Source organism: Egretta garzetta, unplaced genomic scaffold (assembly GCF_000687185.1).
Source record: "Egretta garzetta isolate BGI_Z169 unplaced genomic scaffold, ASM68718v1 scaffold139, whole genome shotgun sequence".
NCBI classification, from domain to species: Eukaryota; Metazoa; Chordata; class Aves; order Pelecaniformes; family Ardeidae; genus Egretta; species Egretta garzetta.
The window spans coordinates 2,735,128-2,745,754 of record NW_009260832.1 but is presented as its reverse complement, the minus strand read 5'-3'; positions in this window follow the sequence as shown (position 1 = coordinate 2,745,754).

The following is a 10,627-nucleotide window of genomic DNA, read 5'->3' as shown; positions in this document are numbered from 1 at the left end:
TCGAGCGCAGGGGCTCAGCAGAGGCAGTGCTGGTGTCTCTGCTTTAAATAAAAAGTCTGACCTGGTTTAGCAACCGTCGTGGAGCAGAGGCGATGCCATCTTGCTTCCGTGGCTGATCGCACACTGGCAAAAGTGGCGCTGGGAAATGATTTCTCAAAGTGGTGGCGATGGTGGAGACCATGATGCAATCCGTGAGGTGAAATACTCTTGTGTCGTGGTTTAACCCGGCTGGCAACTCAGCACCACGCAGCCGCTCGCTCACTCGCCCCTCCCTCAGTGGGATGGGAGAGAGAATCGGGAAGAAAATAAAAGGTTAGAGCTGAGGGCTGAGATAAAGACAGTTTAATAAGAGAAAATAATAATAGTAATAATGAGAATGATAACAGAATATACAGAATATACAAAACGAATGATGCACAATGCAATTGCTCACCACCCGCTGACCGATGCCCAGCCCGTCCCGAGCCGCGAGCAGTCCCCGAGCCGCGAGCAGTCTCCCCGCAACCGCCCGACCACCCGAACTAACTAACCCCGCCCCGAGCATGACGTTATATGGTATGGAATAGCTCTTTGGACAGTTTGGGTTAGCTGTGCTAGCTGTGCTGTACTCCCAGCTTGTTATGCACCTGGGCAAGCAGGAGAAGCTCAAAAAGTCCTTGAGTAGTCTGAGCACTACTTGGCAACAGCTGAAAACATCAGTGTGTTATCAACATTCTTCTGGTACTAAATCCAAAACACAGCACTATGCTAGCTACTGTGAAGAAAATTAGCTCTATCCCAGCCGAAACCAGGACATCTTGAGAGAAAAAGGCACGGAAAGGTCCGTTAAGTCATGTGACAAGAGTGATTTAAAGACGCGGGTATCTGGGCAATTAGCGCTGCAAAAAGGCAAAATTAGTCCAATGAATTTTTGATGATGAATACCGCTTCAATAAAAACTATGAAAACATTGGTCGTCTTGTGAAGTACGCAGATCCACACCTGGGGACTTAAAACAGCTGTAAATACACAAATTGCAAAGCCATTTAAAATGAGAAGGTGGGGTGTTTTTCCTTGTAGCAATCCTTTTGGCCGTTTGGTAGTATTAGTCTTTACAAATGAGCTTGTTACTTGTCTGTGCCTGATTTTGCACCGTTTTCAGTGCTTTTGGAAGGGTAAGGCTCCTGTGGGCTCTGCGGAGCTGCCCGAAGCCGTGGTCTGCAGTAGCGAAGGGAGTCTTCGGGGCGTTGGCCCTATGCCACGGTGCTTTGGCTGTTTTAATTCACAAGGTGTAGTTAGCTACGGGAGCATTTGGCATTCCAATACGAAAACTCACTTAACAATCGTCACTCGATCCTACATTACGACAGTACATTGCTGCAGAACAGAGACAAAAGGGAGGACGCTGTAGTGTACGTTGGTAACTGGAACAATAGCAACCGAGGGGATGAAGAGTGAGCAAACCGTATTTGGGAGCTGGAGACCGGCACGGCTGCCATGTTGCTGGGGCAGGGGCTGATGGCCCCAGGGGCTGACATGGGGTGCTGGGCTGTGGGGGAGCCCCGGGGAGCTGAGCAGGGCCGGGCAGGGCCGGTGGTGCCCTGAGAACAGTGATGCTGGTTCTGCAAGCACAGCTTTACTGTGAGCAAGTTCTCTGGCAACTGTCTGAAGAAATTGTTGCGGAGGTGGTGAAAGAGCTAGTTTTGCTCAAAGTAGGAGGAAGGTCCTATTCGTTCAAAAAGCTTAAGGCCAGACCTGGGTCAGCTTGGGGGCAGCTCACCACACATACCCACGCTGTGACCGCTGGCGGGCAGAATGGCATCCTGCCTCCAAAAATCAGTGCCTCCTGGTACCCCGGTTCCGTGTGTTACAGCACACACTGTGCCAAGCCTGTGGCTTGGAGGTGCCTCGGGAGGCTTTCTGTCTTCCTCCTAATGAAAAGGTCTCATTAGAAGTTCTTCCTCCTTTTTTTTTTTTTTTTTCCTTTTAATGGAGGCCTTTTATTTCTGGATGTGTCTTTTGGGATTTAGCTGTTGGCTCGATCAGTAAGATAGCAAGCAGTTCAAGTTATGTGCTTCTCTAGGAATTTATGAAGCTACCACTTTTCACTCCCACTTCCTGGCATGCCGCCATGTGCCTGGGTAGACAGCTCCCTTTAAAGGGATGACACCCAGGTTCACGTTGCAAGATGTGAACATCAGATTTTCCCATCCTGAGCTGGCGTGCTCTACGATAGGAGTCAGGGTGGCCAGAAGACAACAACTCGAATCCTGGTTACTGGGGTGAGGGGGTCATAAAAGTGGTATGCTGTCAGTCTCGGGCAGCGTGGGTTCCCCCTGCGTGGGACCCTAAATGTGGGACTCTTCATACAGGTATCCTGCACCTGCTGTTGATGACCTGATGCTGTGAGAAAGATGGAGTCCCACCAGTGACCGCTGCTCAACCTCCTCCGCTTGATGGAGTCTGGGCTCTACCAGCAATGGGAAATGGGAAAGAAAAGGGAAGTCTGCCAGGTGGAATGATCCCCTTTGCCTGCAGTCTGTAACCAAAGGTACTTGGGAATACAGGGAATACAGACTTCACCTAGTCCATTGTGGATCACTTGCCTTTTTATTTTGGGTTTGGATGGCTCCGACGACAGGCCTCTGGTGGTAAGCTTCCCCAGGAATACTAGCAACCAGTGGCAATGCACTGCATGGCTGTCCACTTATTGCCACTAGAGACTGAAGAGGTACGTCAGGCCTCTGCCCATTTAAAGGGTATGGAGGGGTTGTCCCAGACCTGAGTGAGACAGAGAGAAGTGCAAAAGGTTACCAGATTCTTCTCATGCTGAAGGTCAGTCCCATTTAAATACCGCTTGCCCAGGAACTAGCCTGCATCCACCAGCACGCCTGATAGAAGCTACATGGGTTTGTAGCCTAAAGGGCTGTCTGTAAGGATCCATAATTGCTGTCAAATCTCATCCTAAGATTTGTAACAGGAACCATCTTTATTAATGTCCTGATACCTACAACTAGCAGTAAAGCTGGCAAGCAGCACTGTGGTATCCTACCTGCTTAAACGTGATGGATCTACCCTGACAACAACTCGCAGTTTTCTGGTTCAGAATTGTGAGCCCCCCAAAAGCTCTTTGTGAGAGTGAATATTCTGAATTTTTGAAGGAGCGCTAAACTTTTGGCACAGGCTCCATCCACTTCTGAATCCAGTAGCTGATGAATCATCCATAGAAATTCTCCTCATCTCCTTCAAACTGAAAAACACACTGCAGATCTAACGTTCTAGCAGTAACTATCTTACCTAGCTTCCCCAGGAACCGGTGACCACCAAAGCTTTATCTCCTTGCCACTAAAAGCCCAAAGAGCACTTCTTTGACTTAGATTCTTCCAACAGAAATACACAACAGCAGGAAAAAGAACAGATAAAAGTGACTGAACCAAAACATAACATCGCATGTTCTCCTGCGGGAAAAGAATGAAAGAAAGAACACATGACAGATGGTAGGCAAATCACTCACCCATTATTAGAAACCACTCCAACAGCATACACTTCAAGAATCCATATAGAAATAGCAGACAACAATCCATGCTTCAGCGAGCTCTGTTCACAGGCGGAGGGGCTGTGAATCTCTTAATAAGTCCTTGTCTTTTAGTTAACTTTTGTATTTCCTCTCCGGGGTTGGGATTTGTGCTTTCTTGGTAGTGATGGTGGGGTTTTAAGATTTTTAACGTAAAGCCCTTGTGAAAGTGAACTTTATTTTCTCATCTGGATGTCATAAAAATTAGTAAGCAAGAAAGCAAGGTTTCTGCTTTCAGAAGAGAGGAAAATATAGTGGCACCGAGAGGGTGCATGTTCTGCATAATGATTTCTGTCTGAGCCTCTCTTTTTCTCTCACCCCCATTCTGTAGGAAATCTCGTCCTTAGTTCTCAGGATAAACAAGCTATATTTTGAAATAAGGGTCAAGAGCAGGTGGAAGAATGCCCGTTTCTATTCAGCAGCTAATGACTAAGGATCCTAGTGATTAGTACCTAGTAATTTCCCTCCTGTTCTAAAGAACTTGGATGCATGAAAGAAGATAATTGCCATTTAATTTAGTGAAACAGAAAGGAACAGTATAAAGAGAAGGGAATATGACATAAAATGAGACCGTGTGGTTTTTTTGGCCACACTTGAGAACATAGCCTCCCTTGCCTATGGATACAAATTCCCCTTTGCTCTCAGTAGCAACTCTTAAATCCCTGAAAGAGTAAGCAAATAAAAGCAGGCGACATGCTACTTTGCAAAGGGTTTCTTTTCTGAGAGAGGGCGGAGATGAGAAAACAGCATGTTAATCTACGTGATATTTTAGAATCCTTTCCACCAATATTTTAGTTGCAAAGGCAAGCAGAAGTTTTCTAAAGAAAATCAAATTTGTATTTGTCTCCAGACTGGTTCTGGTGGCAGGAAATGTGAACGGTTACAGCAAAAGAATAAAACTAAGGGCAGATAGACTCTATTCGCTGCGCTGCAATGATCATATGTTATGCTGAAGAGCTAACTGAGCATCTGTGTGCCTCAGCAAACTAGGTAGAAAACCAATCACTGTTAATTGGTTAGTTAGCTAGTAGCAAAAATCTTTGAGTTCTGTAGATAAAAATTACCATATGATAGAAATGAAAGGATGCACCCCGATGGAGGTATAGTCTGGCTCCAGTCTATTCTGGATTAATTAACTCGTGGTCAGTATTCTGTGCCCTCGTAGGAAATTATGTTCGTAGGTTCAGCTCTACCCAACTTCCTTAGTGTGCGGTGTTTTAAAGTAATTCAGCTATCATAGCGGGACTTTTAAAGTGTTGCCATCTAATTGCTGCCATCCACAGTGCATAATACTGCTTCAGGCAAGAGAGCAGAAGATTTAAATATTTTTTCAGAGAGCTACAAAGAGCAGAGTATTTTTGCGTGCCAGAAGCAATCATGTAAGCCAGTAGGCTAACTCCCCGGCATGCAGGGAACAATACCACGGAGCCACAGGATGGCAAGCCTCTCTTTTTTCCCTTCTTCTTCAGGGCTTCAGTTCTGTTTCTTCAAAATAGTGAAGTTCAATCTATCGCTCGTGCCCTTCTACCTCTTAACACAGCATCTCCTGGAGGAATCTGTCTGCACCCTACGGAATAACACTCTTCAGGCCATCTGTCTCAGCTCACGTGCGTGCACAATTCTTATACGCCCTTGTCCATCTGCCGCTCGGCTCAGCTACGTGCTGGTTTTGTGAAAACCAGGTGATACACCTGACCTCAGGACCGACGGTGGCAGCTGATCCGTCACTGGTGGGAGTTAAGCCCATCTCCCTTTTTCCAAGAGAAAAGGACAGTCAAAAAGACTCTCTAAATATAGAGCAGAAAAAAAAAATAACCATGTCATTGCATCTAGGACACCGTCTAGGGTTACTATGTAGGATTTGGAATCCAGTTCTTGGAGTTATTTAAATATATACCTAAATAAGGTGTTTTCATTGCTTTAATAGTGCTTTTATAAGCCTTTTTTTTTTTTTTACATAACAAAAATGCGTAAAGAAAAAGTTTGCAGTTCCTGAGGAAAAGTGAACCCTCTAATAAAACTGGAATCAAGTAAATAAAATGTTAATTATAAAATCAGTAAAAACACTTGGAAATTTAGGCTCAAAATATAGATGTTTATAAGGTAACATGTGCCACTGTGGTTTGGAGGAGAGCTGAAGGATACGGCAAAGAGATATTTCAGATGTTATCTATGAGAGATACCTTTCTTGGTGGTGAAAAATCTTTATTTTCACACTCTGGCAAGAGAAGATTTAAATTCATAGCTGACTCTCATACAAAATTAAGCCAATTAAAATTTATTTGTGCAAAATTCTTATCTGTGGTCTGCACTATGGATAAAAAGACAATTCAAAGCGAAATTGAAACAAAAATGTGCAGTCTTCTGGAACAATTTTCTTTTGGCCACTTTCCTCATGAAGAAGTGAGAAGCCGTCTTTGTATTTTCTGTCAAAGAAAATATGAACTTCATCAGGGATGTTATTTCCTTGATTTATAAAATTAGAAGTACAAAAAGATCTGCAGTACTCAAGCCACAAACCAATGTATTTATTTAACACAGATGAAAACCTGCCTCCAGAGATGCTTGCTTCGAGTTTAACAAGGTCTGATGTTAAAATTAGTTCATAAAGATTGATGTAGCTTCATGGCAGAAAATTAATAATCATTCTCTTCAGAGGAGTGCTATATTTAATTATCTGTCCAAAATTCACCTTCCAGCCCACCTGGATTATTACACTAGCTTGGAAGAAGCACCTGGTTTTACACGGGGGTAGGATGCGTACTCCGCACCGCCCAGCATTTGTCCCGATTTTGAGCAGAGGGAGCAGGCAGTGCTGAATCAGGGGCTGCACGGGGCATGAAGTAGCTGAGGAGATACTGCAAAGCCATCAGCGAACTACCTGGTGCTTCGGGGCAGTTACACCTTATCTGGATGTTGTTAGTGCCAAACAGCATTTCTGGCAGAAGACATAGGGATATTTCTATCTATCTGCAGTATATGAAGTAGTTCAATAAAGAAGCCTATGCAGCACTATGCCATGAGGGAATTACAGCGAGGCAGTTCTTGGCTGTACTGCTAATGCAATGGGATCTGGTACCTTGTAATTTTTCTCTGAAAGGCACAGTAAATCTGGAACAGGAGAAGCCCAGGTGTGGTAGCACAAGGCTGATGCTGCTGCTCAGGGAGAAGCGTTAAGAGACTGGAAACCTGTAGACCCCCCAGCCATCTTGGGCACTGTGGATCCCTGGAGCAAGTCTCTAGTGGAGAGGAGCCTGAAGCATCCTTGAGCTGACCTTTTACTTTGGCCTGGGGCATTAGCTCACCAAGGCAGCAACCTTAACTAATGAGAAAGAATATTTTCTCTGGATATAAATGTCATTGTACTTCCAATAATAAGACATACACCTGCACTTTTATTAATCAAACTATGGTTTTTTTCATGTCTTCGGTCTAAAACTTAGAAATGCAGTGAGGAATGAGAAGTTGGTTTGGGGCCCCAAATGTGTGTTAGGTTTGTTTTTCTACATGGTACCACAGGGAGCCCAACCTAGTGGGTACTGATGGAATGGCCCAAGTAAATGAGCAGCTCTAGTTCATGGTTTATAACTGAAACAAGTGGTGCAAACAATTTAAGTACTTTATTTAGGTACTGCTACACATAGTCACCTTTTCCAATTACAGAAATTTGTAATTGAATTTTAATATTTTTCTTTAATCTCCAACATCTGTAGATACTCTCTTTTCATTAGCCTCTGCTTTGCCTTTCCCCATCCAACAAAACCCAGCTGCGTGGATTGTGTTCTAGCTGTAAAACAATAACAAAAAATAATTCCATGTCTACTGTACTCTCACCAGGGTAGATGTATAATCTGTTATGTAGCACCAGATTTACGAAGGTTCTACACAAATTTCAAGAATGAACCATGCTTCAACCCAATCTCCTTCCTGCTTTCAGTGCTCTGAGGGGTTTTCTTTTTGGCTTGTTTTGTTCGAAGGCATTTTCCTACATGTTGTCCCAGCTGTGTACCGCTGGACTGTTCATGTGTCTTGGCTGGGGTTGGTAGCATCCACCTTCTCTGGCTGGGAAAATGAGTCAGCAGAAAGGACTGTGTATCACTGAACACAGTCTCAGGAAAACAAACCACTTTGTCACACAATAAAACAATGAAATATTACATCTCACAACACTGCTTGAGCAAAAATAAACCTTTTTAATTGTGGAGGTAACTGGGAGGTGCAAAGAGATGGAAGGATAGGCTTTTATTTGAAAAATGATTGTGAGGGAAAGTAACAGGGTCAGGGCAAAATAAATCTTTTCCTTTTTTTCCAACAAAGTATTACTTTTCATTAACTTCAGTTTGTGTCTCTAGGCAGTAGGAACAGAATACAAAAACATTGCAAAAAATATTCTCCTAGGATGCTTAAGGATCTGCAGATGTTCCTAATAGATGAAGTCCTGGGTCTGGAGCACAGATGGAAAGTGATAAATGATTAAGATGTTTTAGGATATAAATAACAATACTACGATGTTGGGTGTAGCAGTATCAGCAAAACAAGGAATGCTTGTCTTCTGGTTTGATAAACGTCTTGTTTATGGCTTATCACAATTTGCAACAGTTCTGGCTCCTGCCCAAAGCGTAAGTTGGTGTATCTGTGTCAGGGCCCCGGGGGCACCACCAGCCCTGACTGTCCCAGCCTGGCCACCCTCCCAGGGCTCTACCTCCGGCTGCTCCGCTCCCAGCTGGGGTGGTCAGACTGGCCCTGGCTGCCAGGCCCTGCCCCAACAGACGCCCATGGGGACCCCCCGATGTCTGCTCCTCAGGAAGAGCAACAAGCATGCTTCTACCACAGGCCAAGGACGTTTTTTCCTTTCTCCTGCAGCTGGAGATAGCACTTGTCAGGAAGTCTTCCAGAAAAGACTAACCCAGTGGGAAATACCCACGGTATCCAGTTTTAATCCAAATGCTTAGAAATGTGGCAGTGCTCTGCACAGCTGCTGCCGGGGTCCTATGAAGAGAGAAGTGTCGGGAGAGCTTCCTGCGCTCGCTGTGGCCCTGGGGTTGGTCCAGCTCCAGGCGCAGAGCAGTGCGTTGTTAATGAGCTGGTGTCAGAAGACCTGAAGATGGACATGGCTGGTAACACAAGAAAGGCTAGGTTATTTTCAGAGAACCAGCCACTTACTTGTAAGTCATCCACCAAAAGTGATATAACTCATTGTTTTGCTTTGCTACCCTGCTAACTCCAGAAGAATTTGCAGCTGCTGGCTTTACTTCAGAATTTTGCTCCTTGATAAACACCATCATTTGAGAAGGGAAAAAGGGGGTAGCGTCAGCACCAAGCAAACTCTCATAGACTTTTTATCCCAGCTTCTTGTGACTTGAGAGCTTTCCTAGGAGGGTCCTGCCCAGGCAATTGCATTTTCCAGTTCAGCCTGACTGGGCCCAGCCAAAACTGTTCAGGCTTGGGTTTGGTTTGCCCGATGCGAGGCTGGTGTGGTTTGACTTTTTGGTACCACCTTTCCCAGGCAACATGCGCCTTCCACATCTGCTTCTGCACAAGCAAGGTGGTTCCCTGAGAATCCAGGTTGATTCTTCCTTGTTCGTGCCTTGCATTTTTGAGAGATTCTGGTGAAGTTAATGTTGGTTGGAGCAAGATAACTTCAATCTGAGTGATCATTAAGATATGTGGAATGTAAAGGAACATAAGGGACGATCTGCTCTAAAGTGGTCTTTATTGTTTATTCTTCAAACGCAGGTGCTTCCTTATCCATCGCCCTGAAGTATGATATGCTAAACAAATAGCTTTCTCCTGAATAGCCAACTTCTGGTATACAATTACCATAATTATTGTAGGTATTACACGCTTCTGTCCACAGAGTATGAACTGCATCTAATCAAAATTATCCCATAAACTATATAAAGATGTGATACTCTTTAACAGCATCGAGTGCAGATTGCCTTCAAAGAAAATGTTTCTGAATATATTATCTACACTATAAAATTAAAAATAGCATCAAACTGAATAACAGCTTCCTCTCACCCACATTTCATATCTCCAACCAAGACAGTTAAAATGGGTAAAGAGATAAAACAGATTAATCTCTTAATCCTAAAAGGTACAATTTACAACCATGAAATGTTAAGAGACTCTTTTCTAACACCTCTTAGTGCTCTTCCATGCTCTCATATGTACCCCGCAACCTCAAGGAGCCACTGTGAACTCTGGTCTTGCAGCATCAGGTCTTCCTTGCAGCAGAAAATAGGCCAGGATGTCTCTCTCTTCAGCTGTGGGGGTCTTGAACTAGAAAGTAGATGCATGAGTGGAAAGCATAGCTGTGATGCATGCAAAACACGTGTGGTGCTTCCTTCATGGAATAGTAGTTCCCCTGAATGTTTACTGGGCAGACCTTTTTTTAAGTTTATTTATTCATGAGGCTTTTACTGCAATATGTAATGAATAAACAAATTAAAAATGAACTAGACAACTAAAGCTGAAGGCGGCCTTCTCACCACATATCCCTGATTTCCTCTCCTTACCCTCCTCCTCAATTTCTAAAAAGAAAACTGAGGGCACTAACTTAAAAGCTGTGTTAAATGAGAGTGGAGTTAAGCATATGTCCAAATACTCTTTGGGATTAGGTTCTATAAGTGTGTTGTCAGTCTATTTACATGTAGCCACAAAATGAAAGCAAACGGGGAAGACTTTTCCTGCAGATGTAGGTTGAACATTCAAATTTTAGGATGATTTAGAAAACAGGTTGAAAATGTGGCATAAATGTTTTGAGTGGTGCATAATACATTGTCTGCTAAAGGAGAGTGAGAAGGAAGAATGATGTGCAGATTTGCTTCCTCTCTTGACCGTGGTTGGAATTTAGAGAAAAATAAAAGCCAGTTAGGACATAAGATGTTCAATTAGGCTGAGAGATCTAAAAATAGATTTGAAAAAGCCGGTTTCCTGAGATTTGAACACACGGCAAAGAAGACAAACTAAGTGCAGGTACCGTTTAGAAATCAGAAACACAACAGGAATTAAGATGTTTATATGCAGCACTAGCAAGTGTTTGTTGAATGTAAATAATGACATGGAAATCAA